The following is a 15832-nucleotide window of genomic DNA, read 5'->3' as shown; positions in this document are numbered from 1 at the left end:
TATTTTATGAGAACATTATCTTGATATTATAAACTGAACAAGCATATTACCAAAAAGGAAAATGACAAGCCAGTACTTCTTCTGAACATTGATGCAAATAAACATATAAGTTAAGCATAAGCAAATCACGACACAATATACATAAAGAAAAATGTGAGTGCAGCCTTATTCTGGATTTTATTCCAGGAGTGTACAGTTGGTCTAACATTTAAAAATTATTCAACATAATTTACCACATTAGTTGAATAAAAAATGCTAGCTAAATTTTAATATATTGTATAGATGAATTTAAGAAAATTAATTTTAGATAAATTTAATAAAATTCAAAGTCTTTCATGAAAAAGTCTCAACAAACTAATAACTGAAGTGAATATTGTATTGTATTTATTGTATACAATAATAAGTAATAGAGCTAAATTAATTCTTAATGGTGAAATAGTAAATACTTCCCCTTAAGTTACAGGAAAAAATATCCAGTATTGTCACTTTTTAACATGGTCATAGAAATGCTAAAGCAACAACACAAGATAAAGAAATAAAAATTATACATATTGCAGTGAAATGGTGAGATCTGCCATTATTTGCAGGTAACATCATTACATACATAAACGGCATCAAATAATTTACAAATAATCTATTAGAATGAATGTCAATTTCACAGTATTGCAGGATGCAAAGTCAACTTTAAAAAGTATATTTCATTCTGTTAGCCTCAATAAATCTTAAAATAAAATGTAAGAATCTATTTTTAAAAAAAAACACAGAATACATAAAAATAAATCTATCAAAAATTGAATAGTGCATATCAATCGCCAACATCCTGTTTCTTGGCCTGGATTTCAGCAATACATTTCAAAATGGTCTCTATTCTTCTTCTTCTTCTTCTTCTTTTTTTTTTTTTTTTTTTTTTTTTTGAGAGGGAGTCTTTCTCTGTTGCCCAGGCTGGATGCAGTGGCCTGATATTGGCTCACTGCAAGCTCTGCAAGCTCCGCCTCCCAGGTTCACGCCATTCTCCTGCCTCAGCCTCCTGAGTAGCTGGGACTACAGGCGCCCGCCACGGCGCCCAGCTAATTTTTTTTTTTTTTTTTGTATTTTTAGTAGAGACGTGGTTTCACCGTGGTCTCGATCTCCTGACCTTGTGATCCGCCGGCCTCGCCCTCCCAAAGTGCTGGGATTACAGGCGTGAGCCACTGCTCCCGGCCATGGTCTCTATTTTTCTATCCTTTCTTGCAGATTTTTATGAAAAGACAGGGCTATGTGGCTCTTTTAAAAATTGTATTAGCTTTGTATACCTGTTGTGACTAATTACTGCATGTGGTTTAAATCACATGCATTTATTCTCTTACTGTTCTGGTGATAAGAAGTCCCAAGTCAGTTTCAGTGACCCTCTGGAGGTTCTATCAAAGGAACAGTATTTCTTTGCTTTTTCCAGCTTCTAGAGCTGCATCCCTTGGCTGGTAGTATTTTCCTTCATTTTCAAAGTCAACCTCATAGCATCTGTTCGTGGTCTTGTTGCTTTCTTTTTCTGCATCAAGCTTACCTCCACCTCTCTTGCCATGACATTACAGTTCTCTCTGCCTGGAAGAATTTTCTCATTTAATTCTCTCACTTTATTTTCAGGTCTTTGCTCAAATGTCAGATCAATAAATAGGGCAGCTTGTCAAACTGATCTACAATGACAGCATTTACCCCTTTCTATCAACTTACACTGCTTTATTTTCCTTCATAGAAATGATCAGTATGTGATGTTAAACTAGACACAACCTTCATCTGAAATTGTTACGGGATGTAGATTTTATACCTGGGATATTCAATAAGGTTTGCGACAGCAAGCTCTAATCAAACGTATTGACATCTCAGTAATGACATGTATGCATAGGCACACTAAGAATGATATATATGTAAAGTGGTTTGTGTCAGTCTAGATTCAGTTTTACCAGATAATAAGTTAGAAAAATGGCTTACAGTTTTCAAAGATTTTTGATTTTAGAAATTTAGAAAATAAATTTTAGAATTAGATCATGTGCCTATTTATTTGCTTATTACCCTCACTAAAATGTAAACCACATGAGGGGAAGGAGTCTTTCTGTTTTGCTTACTGTTACATTGTCAGAGCCCGTTATGTTGGCAGAAGCTGGCATAATATGTATTCAAATGTGTTGCATTAATTAATTCATGCATTGATGGTTGAAAAGGGAAATTCCCAAAATGAAGCACATTATCATCCCCAAATTGTGTAATTATAAAAATAAAACAAATAAAAAATCTGAGAACTATTCAAGTTCTTTACATGTAGTGAATTGTAAATAGCTAGTGTTTTTACCCATTCTCAGCAGCATAGATGTCTTGAATAATCACAAATACCTATATAGGCATGATATGCTTAGGCTTTGTGTCCCCACCCAAATCTCATCTTGAATTATAATCCCCATAATCTCCCTAATCTCCGTGTGTCAAGAGAGAGACTAAGTGGAGGCAATTGAATCCTGGGGGAGGTTTCCCTCATGCTGTTCTCGTGAGAATGAGTGAGTTCTCAAGAGATCTGATGTTTTTTTGTTTTGTTTTGTTTTGTTTTAGTTTTAGTTTTATAGTTTTAGGTTTTATGTCCAGCTATAAATCAAATTATAAATGTTGATGAAGTTAATTTGTTTTTATAGGAGGGCTCTTCCTGCTTTGCTTGGCACTTCTCCATTGTGCTGCCTTATGAAGAAGGAGTCTTGCTTCCCCTTCACCTTCTGCCATGAGTGTAAATTTCCTGAGGCCTCCCCAGTCATGCTGAACTGTGAGTCAATTAAACCTCTTTCCTTTATAAATTACCCAGTCTTGGACAGTTCTTTATAGCAGTATGAAATAGACTAAAGAAAAGACTAAGAAACCCTGCAAATATTGAATGAGCATGAAGCCTGTAGAAATATGATAAATTAACTTACATTGCTTCACATAACAAGGAAATAATATTTTGTGAATATGACTTCTGTAAGACATATATATTTAAAATGTACTACCTCTTTTTAGAGAATGACAGTTATTGAAAAGAAGACTATGACCTGTTTGTGTGAAAAAAAAAGCAACTTCACAAGATGACTATGACTTATTTTTGTAAAAAAAAAAAAAAAAGATAAACCTAATTACATATTTACCTTCATAACTCATTTGACAGTAAAAAATAGAAAATATATAATGTAATTATGGCATAATTAAAATATGATTATAGCCCATTTAAAGATATTGCTTAAAAGAGAAAGTCTCTTTCCCTGATACTATAATCCTTGTGTTCAGTGTAGTCTTATTAAAATTGTCTAGTTCTTTTAGGACTTATACCTAAATCATTCTGGAAAACAAAGCTATGTTGAAGACATTTTGTTAAATTATGGTAAAATTTACATACAATAATATTCACCATTATTAGGTGTACAGTTTGGTAAATTTAAAAAAAAATGTATATAGTCATAAATCAAGATTTGGCTGGGCACAGTGGCTCATGTCTGTAATCCTAGTATTTTGAGATTTTGAGGCTAGAAGACTGAGAACAGTCTGGGCAACATAGTGAGACCCTATCCATACAGAAAAAAATTATTAATTTTTAATCAAGATTTATATTTCACCATACCTAGCAGTTTCCGTACATTCCCTTGTAGTAAGTCTCTTCTTCTCCATAGACCCTTCCCTACATCGTCAGGTCCTAGTAAATGCTCATGTGTTTTTATATCTGTAATTTTGCTTTTTCAGAAATGCAAAGTACAGTAAGTTATTTATGGCTTCTTTCTTTTACCATAATGCTTTTGAGATGCATCCATGTTGTTGCATTTATCAGTAGTCATCTTCTTCTTCTTGCTACACATTGTCCCACTGTATGAATGCACCACAAATGGGGGGCATTTGCATTTTTACCATTTTAATCATCACAAATGAAAGTCTTATCAATATTCATTAAAGGTCTTTGTGCTGATATATATTTTCATTTATTTTTGATAAATGCTTAAGAATGGAAATACTGGTCATAAGGTAAGTGTGTACAAAATTGTATTATTGAAAAACTGCCAGGTTATTTCTAAAGTAGCTGTATAATTTCACATTCCCACCATAAAAATGTTAACAGTTCAAATTTATTCATAGGATCCCAATACATTGGTATTGTCCTTTAAATTGTATCAATTCTTGAATACGTCTTAGCAGTAACAGGAATCGTTGTTACAATGCCAGAAAGTGGGCAGGTGAATCTCAAGCACTTTCTATACATTGAGTGAAAGAAGCCATTACAAAAACAATTGCATACTGTTTGATAGAACATATATTTATTTATCCCTGAATATACAAACTGTAATGATAGAAAAACAGATTGTTAAAATTCATGAAACTAAACATGAAAAGAAAAAACATGATTATATGATAATTTAGATAGAAATTTTAAAATGAAACCTTTAAATTTTTGAAATTTTAGTAAAAATGTATACATTTTATCATGAATTTAATTTGCATTTCCCTGATGTTTAATAATGTTGAACATATTTTCATGTTCTTCTTTGCCATTACTACATGTTTTTTTAAGTGACTATTCAAATCTGTTGTCCAGTTTCTTTCGTTGGGTATCTATTTTTTTTTTTTAATTAAGTGTTCTGTATATTTTTTAGATAGCAGTCTTTTATTAGATATTTGTTACGTGAATATTTCTCTCGACCTGTGACTTGCGTTTACATTCACTTAATATCTTACAAACAGCACTATTCCCTAATTTTGATATACCTCAGATGGTCATTGGTTCCCATTTGTAGTCCATATTATTTCGTCCTATTTAAAAAAAATCTTTAATCCAAGGCACCAAATACTGTCTTCTAACTATTCTTCTGCAAGTGTTATTATTTTTAGTTTCTGTACTTAGATCTATGACTTTGTATATGGTGTCAGATTTTATTTTTATAGAGTATTTAGTTTTTCCATTATCTTTGCTGACAAGACTATTTTGCCCATTTGATAATCTTGACACCAGTTTTGGAAAATCAATTGAACACACAAACCCATTTTCCTCATAACTATTCTAATCCATTGATTTAACGTACATCTTAGGCTGATTCTACTCTCTTTTGATTATTGCCCCTTTATAGTAAGTCTTAAAATCAGCTATTTTAAGTTTGCCATCTGTATATGTTTAATTGAAAATGGTTTGACGAGTCTAGGTCCTTAGCTTCTCCACATGTATTAAACTATTAGTTTGTCAAGTATCTTTAAATCTATAAAGCAACTGCGAAGAATTATCATATTAACAATATTAAGTCTTCCATCCATGAAAATGTCACATCTCTAAATTGATTTAGATTTTTAAAATTTCTCTCAGTAATATTTTAGATTTTTAAAAATCTTTGTGTATTTTCATGTCCCTAATGCTAAAGTAAATGGTATTGTTGCAGCTTTCTTGAGGTATGTATTCACAATAAATTTCACTTATTTTAAGTATAAAGTCTGATGATATTTGGTAAATATTTGCAGATGTGCAACCATCAACATAATCAAATTTTAGAATATTTCTATACTCCAATAATATTCTTGTATGTCTCTTGGCAGTCAATTTCTGCCCCTACTCCTGGCCTTAGGCAACAACATGTCTATTTTCTGTTGATCTAATTTTCTATTTGTTGTGTAAATAGGATATTTAATTACTTTGTGTCTCATTTCTTTCTCTTAGCATGCTGTTTTGAGGTTAATTCATGTTGTTTCATGTAGCATTAGTGTCTTTCATTTTATTTCTGAGTAATATTCCATTACGTGGACAAACCATCTTTCCTATACAACTCTTGGTGAATAGATGTATTCTTTGTGGTATTGCCTATTATAAATTTTGCTGCTATGAATATTTGTGTACAAATCTAGGTAGGCATATGATTTCACTTATCCTGGTAGTAGAATAAATTAGTCATGTGTGCCAGATGCAGTGGCTTACATCTGTAATTCAGGCCGAGGCAGGAGTTGAGCCCAGGAGTTTGAGACCAGCCGGGGCAACATAGCAAGAACCTGTCTTTAAAAAAATGTTTTAAAGATAAAATAGCCAGGTGTGGTGGCATGTGCCTGTAGGTCTAGCTTCTAGGGAAGCTGAGGCAGGAGGATTACTTAAGCAAGGCAGTTTGAGGCTACAGTGAGCAACGATCACACCACTGCATTCCAGCCTGCATGACAGAGCTAGACCAGTCCCTAAAACAAATGAATGAATAAATGAATACATAAATAAATAAGTTATGTATGAAGAAAATGTCAACTTTAATAAATACTTCCAAACGCTTTTTTTTTTTAAACTGGCTGTACCATTTTTGTTGTCTTTTTGAGAATGAAAAGAACGCCATTTCTTACTGTTCAATCTCTTTCCATATCCTTGCCTACACTTCATATTTGTAGCATCTTCTATTTTTTGCTATTCTTGTGCATGTATATTGGTATATCATTTTGTTTTTAATTTGCTTTTACTTGATATCCGATGATGTTGAGCATTTATTGTGAGGTTACTTTTCAAATATTCCCTCACTTTTTGATATTAGATAATTTGTACTATTGAGTTCATCTTTTTATGTTGAGAAACCGATATCATGCTTCTACATAAATCTTTTAAAATATTTTATTTTAATCTGTGTCATGTCTTTTGGTTTTCTTAATAATGTATTACAACAAGCAGAAAATTATGTTTCATTGATTCTGAATTATCAAATATTTTCTTTTATAATAATGCTCCCTGTAGCCTTCTCTGTCTCCTGCAAAGCCTCAAAAGTTTCTTTCCATGTATTTTTTTCTAAAACTTTTATAGTTTTAGGTTTTACTTCCTGTCTGACAAACCAATTCATGATCATTTTGTGTAGGTTTGGAAGAAATTTTTGAAGTTTCTTTCCATATGAAAAGTTAGTTTTTCCAAAATTATGTGTTACTCCCTCAGACCTTGTCAAGCCCTTGATTATTCATAGCTCATAGGGGACAGTCTCAGTTACTACTGTAAATATTTCTTGTCAATACCTACCCAGCGAAGGTCCATGGTAGAGTGATGGCAAAAAGTGTGAAATTCTTATGTACCCAGTTTGAACAGAATTCTAAATGCAAGTCCATTCTTGGCCCTTAACAATTTGTTGTATTTCAGTCATTTTCTTTTTTTTTCCACTTTTGTAGCTTCCAACTCTTTCTCCTGTGTCTGTCATATATAAAATGGACTGTGTCCTACTCATGTGTTCCTTCTCCCCTTCAAGTGTGTTGTAGCCATTTGTAGTTCAGTCTACCTGCTTGCCTTGATCCCTCAGCTTTCAGATGAAAAGATTATAATTTTGTTTGTTTTCTGCTTTCTTCTTGTTTTAAATGTAACAGTGACATGTTTTTTTCAACCTCCTATATCCTAAAAGGAATCAATACCTGCACAAGTAAATTTTGCAAAGGAACATTAAATAAATATGCTTTACGAAACTACAGTCAATCTGCTAATCTTTGAACCTTATACTATGCCTATGAGTGTTCTACAGGCTTTTTCAAGTTACAAAATGTAAACTTTGTCTGGATCCTGCAGCTCAAATATTGTTTTAGGAGAAATACAATGCAGTACAGGTATTTGAAGACTGAAAAGCATGGGGCATATTCTTATGTTAATAAGAATTTAGAGTGAAAACATCTTAATGTGGACTAGTAAGAGGAAATTATTTCCTACAGGAGCTGAGAATTGATCAGGATCCTGAATATTGTGTACCAACTGGATGAGTAGAAGCTAAAGGGCAACAAATTTCCCAGTAAAGGCAGCAGCATGAATAAACGTCACAGTTGTACTGGGCAAGTGAGAGTACAGTAGCCTACCCTAAAAGCAACCCTTAATTTTATTTTGAGAGATGACCAAATATGAAAGTGAACTTATGTTAAACACTTACAAATTGTCATTATTTTTATCTTCTAATCTTTCAATTTCTTAGTACTATGTTTATTTGTGAACTAAGTATTTAGATGACATAATCTCTTTATGAAATATACTGATCTTGACCTCATTGAAAACTATGGGTAAGAGATCATGTTATTTAAATACTCAGTTTACAAATGACCTACATCTTGTTCCTGTTGGATTCTCCCTAAATACACATAGTCAGAAATATGTTATTTTTGATTATTTTAATTAAATAATATAAAGTAATTTACCTGGAGCTTGTCCAGTAAGAAGATGGAATAATTACAAGTTATTGTACCCAGATTTAAAGATAAAAGAGAGCTTTATGTTTATGTTTATAAAATTCATATATAAACCTATGATTATACATATAATTATATAAATATGTATATAGATATTTTTTTCCCGAAAGTGGTACTGTGACACCAAACTCTTGAACAGATATTTCCAAAATAAATGGTAGATTCACCAGCCTATAATTTTCTGATGAATGCAGATGAGCATTTTCATCATCACTCATAGTTATGAAAAATCTCTTGGAGCAGTTAAGTAACATGGTTGGCTTATTCCAGATGCTGGATTCTTCTCATCAGGCATACACAGCCACATCACCTTCTTCAAGCAGTCAGTATTATGGGAGATGGTAAAGGATATTTAAGTGCACATTTCTCCCTAGAATTGTGCTTAAATAGACAAGAGTGTTTTCCAGAATTGTGGAAAATTTCAGAATGTGCTTTTTCTATGTTTTCCAATTTACCAACCATAAACCTAACATGGGTCCAGGCTGAAGGATTATCTCAGTGAAGCAAGTGTAAATCTTGCCTGGTTGAGCAAAAAATCCTACTCCTGAGCCTGTCAGCAGTCCATCAGACATCAGGCTGGGACGAAAGAGTTAATGTTTCAGAATGAAACCAATGCACCTCTCTAGTCTTGCTCCAATGTATTTGGGTGAATTTGGTTGTTTTCAACTTTTTCTGCTATGATAAAAAGATCATTAAAGGCTTAAGCATCCTCAGAGTAGCCCAAAAACTTAATTCTAGTAAAATAGCAAGTGTCGTCATTAACAATAACAGACAGTACTGGGATCTATTATTACAGTCAGTCTTTTGAAGTTTTGTTATCATCCTTAATCCTGAATAGTTCATCAGAGAGACATGATGAGTAGCTGTTTCATTCCAATTACCACCATCTGGGGCTCTATCATTCTGTAAAAATATGAGATATATGCTCTTTATTTGTGATAAGTAGATACACATAGGATTTTCAAAAAGAGAACTTTCAGATTAGAGGATATCACATTTTTAACTTGGATGATGAGACAGCATATAAAGTAAGGTGACTGAGCTAGTTTCTCCAGAGTAACTGACAACTGGTTATCAATGAATTGGGGGCAATATAATGACATAAACTATATTTTCTCACTTTCCTCAGAATTTCTCAGCAATTATGAATTCTAGTTCTGGACACATGAATTACGTTTCAAACACTGCTTGTTGAAATATCTTCCAAAAGTGGATCTCAGAGAGGCAGTAAATTATTTTGAAAAATATAAGATTATTGAATCAGACATACCTAACTATAAAGTAGAATTGTCCACATGGATATTTCTTATCTCCTCTGTTTCTGAGTTTCCCACATTAAGTACGTATGAGAAATTCAGTTGTGCAATATGTGTGCAAAGATTAGAATTAATACAAGTATCATATCTGAAACATATCAGAGACTCCACAAATGTAGCTTTTTGCTACTATTTCTACTACCAAAAATTATTCTATGATTGTACTTCTACCATAAAAGATTGGAAAATATTGTGAATATGGAGCCTTGATACCTGAGTTCTGTGAGGATTTGTGTGACTCTTTCTCTCAATCCCAAGTTGTTCATTTGTTAAATGAATAGGTACAGGTAATATCCCCACAGCTGTGCTAATTATCCAAAAACTATCATTCTGTGATTAAATATGTAGAATGTCCATCTAAAAAATCAAAATGACAAGAATTCTAGGCCATTGGAATCTATATCAAAGTATAGAAACATATATGAAACATGAGAAACAACAGAATCAGTAGGGATGTGGAGAATAATACAGTAGATAAATGAAGGAAAATAAAGATAAATGTATAGTTTGCAAATATGGTACAAAAGCAATTATTAAAGTTAAAATGAGACAAAGAACTTAGATGACCCATGTAATTTTTAAATTAAAAAAAAAACCAACAAGGAGTTTAATATTAGTTAGCGTACTTTGGTAGGAATTAGATTAGTTATTTTCCCCTGAAGATCTAGAGAATAGCATGAAAAATTACACAAGGGTGTGGAAGAAACGAGGTAGTGAAAGGTCCAATACTTAAGAAGAATTACACTTTATCAAGCATGTTGGATAATTAGAAGTAATATAAAAAGCCTAAAATTTTGGAGTTTACAATGGAAGCTTCTGAAAAGCAGGAAAAGAACTTAGAATGGCAGTGTGTCCTGTTCTGTGTTCAGGGTCTCACGCACTACTTGGTGCTTGGAATATGCCATATGGGGAATAAGGAAAATAGCAGAAATAAACAAAGGTGGAGGCAAGACAATGGCAATTATTTTTTATTAATGTCATAAAAATTTAAAGTAAAAATATTAAATTATAATTTACACACAGATAATTAGATTCTTAAAGCTAGCATTATATAACTTTAATTTCCCAAAGGTAGTTTTAGGAATTCCACGGTTTATTTGCAGGTTTTAAAAATAGTCTTCCCAAAGTATGAATGCCTGTTACGATTTTCTCCTTTGCAACACCACAATTTTCATCATTATTAGTGCTCTAGAAGTGTAACAACTTTTCCACATCATTCATCTTTATGAGGCATTGCATTTTTAGAGCTGGCTGAATATTTTTACCTGTGCAATAGAATTTCTCTATAAATAGCAGAAAGGTATTTAGAAGAAAATGTTATTTTGAAATTTGTGTAAAAAAGTATTTCTCTCTCATTAAAGTCTGGGCTTTTTCTCCTGCTAAGGAAATATCACTGCAATAATTCTTCTAGAATGAAAGAGGCTGATGCTAGAGGCAGACAAAAAGCAAACAATTTCATGAACAATATATCAAAAAGCATATTTCTAATGAAGGTTAAATATTAGCATTATGCAATAAATATAATACCCCATTTAAGATTTACTCTTTCGAGTTGTGTCCATTTTTGGTATCTGATACTAAATTTTTCTGACCAAATGCATACTTTATTTGTAAATCAATTCTCAGTTATCATCCATATAAAAATCCTTCTATAACTTTTAATCTTCATTCACTGCTCAGGATATTATCACTATTGGAAGCTCAATTTCACTCTGAGGCAGAAGAACAATTCATCATCTACATTTCATCTTTGGCTCTTCTATGCTCTGCCCTCTCTTTTGGATCACAATCTCAAGAATGTTTTAAACTCTGGCTTCCTATAGTGTCGTACCAATGTCCTAGCATGGCTGCCCATGTGGACTATGTTCTTTACTACTGCTCGGTTTATAAATGTCACATGTGCACTGCAAAACTAAGGTACCCCGAGAAACAATTCAAATTATAACTAAATCTTGGAGCTCTATAGTACATGTTAGCATATTAAAAACAGAAATCCTAGATCAAGGAAGCTAATTAACTTTTTAAAATTAGAGTTTCCCAATCACAATTGAGCTTTTGGGTTTATAATATCTGTTCATTTCCTACATAATTTGCATTGTGTAAAACATATTTTTGATTATTGCTTTGCCCTTAACTTTACGTTCTATCAAAAATAGATGAAGTTTAATATGGTTCTTTTACAAAGGGTTTGCAATTTATCAAAGCTTCCTAAAGAAGCCTTTTTTTTTTTTTTTTTTTTTTTTTTTTTAATCAGTGTAAGCACACTACAGTTCCCAGGAAACAAAAAATTGTTCTATAGCCTATATTTGTAAATAAAGTTTACTGGAACACAGCCACATCCATTTATATTTACACATTCTCTATGGCTTCTTTAGTTCTATAAAAACTAAGATACGTAGTTGTAACGAAGACCTTATCGCTCTTTTTCAAAAAAACTTTGCCAACTCCTGCTATAGGATAAAATTATAATGGTAATTTGAAAGGTTCTGGAGCAGGACCACAGATTTTCCTTTTTTTTTTTTTTTTTTTGAGACGGAGTCTCGCTCTGTAGCCCAGGCTGGAGTGCAGTGGCCGGATCTCAGCTCACTGCAAGCTCCGCCTCCCGGGTTCACGCCATTCTCCTGCCTCAGCCTCCCGAGTAGCTGGGACTACAGGTGCCCGCCACCTCGCCCGGCTAGTTTTTTTGTATTTCTTAGTAGAGACGGGGTTTCACCGTGTTAGCCAGGATGGTCTCGATCTCCTGACCTCGTGATCCGCCCATCTCGGCCTCCCAAAGTGCTGGGATTACAGGCTTGAGCCACCACGCCCGGCCAGATTTTCCTTTTAATACAGATTATTTTTTAGGAATACCCCTTAGACCACACCAAGGGACAAGATAAAATATTGCTGCTTTGGTCCAAGAGTCACTCTCAAATTTGCAAAAGTGAGATGCAGTTATTCAAATCAAAGTCAAAGATAAGCAATATTTGCAAACAGAGAAATATATAACCCACTTGTATTGACTTTACTTCTGGAATCACATGACCAACACACTCTTCATTTAAATTTATTTATTAAATCTATAAATACAAGACTTCTGACAACTTGGAGGAAATTGATTAAACTTTTAAGAGAGGGAAATGTGATGCTAAAGGGTAAGTTTTAGTCTCCTCCTTCTACCTATCAGGAAGCATTGCAACATATCATATTTAGCTAACCCCAAATAAGCCTGCTCACTCTATGTACCATTCATCAGAAGGAGAACTGAGAAAATCAACAGGGATGGATTAGTGCAGACACATCAGTACTCATGAGTCTAGATGAGTAACATAATTCTCACGCATGAAAGAGCACATTTATGCAGAGACAGCTAAATTATTAAGGTTCAATTCTACATGTTTCAAAATAGTTCTTTCAAAATAATTGCTGTCATTATCATAGTAGTCTTTCAGAATAATGATGACACTGTTGATTTATATTCTTACTTTTAAAATTCCATCAGCCATTTCCCTAAAGTAAAAAGATTTCACTGGCTTAACTCTCCAAAGATCTACATCACATTTACATTCTATAGTACTTGAATATTTTTTCACTGAATTAAATTTTTGAGAAACAAAGTACAAATTTGAGTTTAAGTTAATAAATTTAGTGATGAATTACTCTTTGATTTGGAATTTTGTATTGGCAAAAGTGACTGCTAGGAATCTAAGATATCACCATATTCGAATTTGATATATATTTTCCATATATTTTTATTAGTACTTACAACAAAAAGTAGAGTATTTATTTTTTCATAAAATTTTGAGGTTACAAGTATGTAAATTTACACAGGAAAATATTTTTGACACTAAATATTAGCTGAGCATTAAGTTTTTCAAATTTATCACTTAAGCAAAGTACTACAAGGTTTTCTATAATACCATAAGATGGCCAATATTTGCAGTATTTATATGTGTATTTTTTGTGCACCATTATAAGATTCAACAAGTCTATTACAAACACAGATTCCAGGAACTTTAACCTTTCAGCTGATTTTTATTTTTTTTCAATAAGCACACCAGTAGTGTCATCAGGTAAAATACAAGAGATTCAACTAAATTTAAATTACAAATAAACAACCTGTAAATATTTAGTATAAATATGCCCCAAATATTATGTGACATATTTACACTGAAAAAAAGAAAAAACAAAACAAAGCAAAAAACCCGTTGATAAAATATTCAATTTTATTTTGGCTTAAAACAAAAGGAATTTATCTTATTGCTTGCTGGTTAGAAGTTTGTAGTTTAAAATCAAGGTGTCAGCAAAGCTATGTTCCTCTCTGGAGGCTCTAGGAAATCATTAATTGTCTTGAGGTTTCCACCTTCTAAAAGTCATCCATAGGCCTTGGCTTATGGCCTTCTGTTTGAATTTTAAAACCAGACAAGATGCATCTCTTCAACCTCTTGTATTCAACTCTTCCTCTGACTACAGCCACAAAAGGCTCTCTGCTTTTAAGGACCCAGTGAGTTTAGCTTGAACCTACCCATGTAATCCAGAATAACTCTCTTATCCCTAGGTACTTAATCGATTCACATATGCAAAGTCCCTTTTTGATGTAAGTTACCTTGTTCACATATTCCTGGAATTTGGATTTGAACATCTTTGGAGGATCAACACTCTGCTTCCCACAATGGTTTGCAAAAGATCCACGCTAAACCTGAAGCTAGAAAACACTACTCTACACAATTTGTTTATCTTAGTCATGGATACATACTAGAATCCTCTGGGAAGCGCCAAACAAAAACACCATCCTAGACCAACTGAATCAGTATCAGAGGGTGCAAGGACCAGTATCTGCAGGTTTTTAAGTCTCCCAAGTTGATCCCAACTAGTGTAGGGCAAGGGTTGGCAGTGTATGGCCTACAGACTAAATTTGGCTAGCATACTGTTTGTATGTTTTTGTTTAACCTTTTATTATAAATTTGTATTGTTATAAATTTGTACACCATGAAATTTATTCTCAAACTGTTTAATTTACTGGTATTTTATAACATTTTGAATTTGTGCCAGTGTCTCCACTATTTAATTCCAGCACATTTTTATCATTCCAAAAAGAAACTTTGTACCAATTAGCAGTCACTACCCATGCCTTTTTTACCATCACTCCTTGGCAATTACTTATTAGCTGTCTGTCTTTACAGATTTGCCCATTCTCGATATTTTATGTAGATAGGATCATGCAGTGTGTGACCTATATACTGGCTTCTTTTGCTTAGTAGCCTAAGTTTCACCTATTTTGCATCATGAATCAGAATTTTACTCCTTTTTGTGATTGAATGAAATTCCAATTTAACTGGGCTTCTTGTACTTGTATTTATTACATCTCGTAACTTTACACACTAGTGTAATTTTAGTATAAAAATAGGCAGGCTTGATCTTTGCTAAAGCAATAATTATCTAAGTGCTTCCTAATTTTACCTCTGCATTCTTTTTAACATTCCAGTAAGGTCCATAATTGACTATGAGACTGTGAGGCTGTTTACCGCACCATTTATAGCAGTATATCAGATATCTGATCTGTCTCTAGACATCTAATTTTCCCTTCATTCTTCCTTAGAAAATCCCCAATTTGTATTTGAAAACGTGGTCATATAGGATTTAAAACTTCATGCCAAAGGCTTCTAATCCAACACTGTGGCATTGTGACTCAGTTCTGGTCAAAGGGATACAAGCAGAGGCATCTTGTTTTGCTTTGGGAACTATCTTTAATGGGACAGGATATGTGTCTTCGTTTTTCCTTCATTGTTAATGCTCACTCAAATGTGGTGTCGTGGCTAAAACTGAGCAGCCACCTTGGGTCATAAGGCAAAAACTCATGAGAAAATATTTGGGGAACACTTATTCCCAATGGTAACAGTGACTACATGCAGTCCTGGACTGCTTATTTCCAGATTCTATTTTGGCAAGTAAAAAACTTCTTCTGTCTTATTTAGTTTTTATTATTTGAGTTTTCAATCACTTAAAGATGAACATAATCTTTACTGTTATGGAAGATAACTTGCACACGCGCGTGCGCACACACACACGCCATACACAAACAAGTAGCTTTTAATGGTTAAAATCTTACTTTGATGTATGAACACCATGAGTTACTGAAATTCATTTTTGTATACAAATCTATAAATGATATATATTCACTTACATGTTTTTATTTTTTAAATCTGGTTAAATTTCAGACAGACAAGTTCCAAAAATCTCATAAGTAATTACAGAACATTAACATTACTCAAACATAACATTTTTCTATAGTACAGTTTTTCTATAAGTACATTTCAGTCTTATGTCTTTGTGTCTCTTTTTCT

The 15832-nt window shown here is 33.0% G+C and overlaps 1 long non-coding RNA gene across 1 annotated transcript in view; it reads left to right on the top strand.

The window, feature by feature from the left end:
• LOC135965142 (uncharacterized) overlaps nucleotides 1-3124 on the top strand; it is a 336594-nt gene extending 333470 nt beyond the window's left edge. Inside the window, exon 5 of the long non-coding RNA XR_012417278.1 lies at nucleotides 2658-3124. This is a non-coding gene — a long non-coding RNA (uncharacterized lncRNA). The remainder of the gene's footprint in view (nucleotides 1-2657) is intronic.
• Nucleotides 3125-15832: the final 12708 nt, after the last annotated feature.

Source organism: Macaca fascicularis, chromosome 9 (genome assembly GCF_037993035.2).
Source record: "Macaca fascicularis isolate 582-1 chromosome 9, T2T-MFA8v1.1".
Classification (NCBI taxonomy): domain Eukaryota; kingdom Metazoa; phylum Chordata; class Mammalia; order Primates; family Cercopithecidae; genus Macaca; species Macaca fascicularis.
This window is presented reverse-complemented; position numbering and strand designations above follow the sequence as displayed.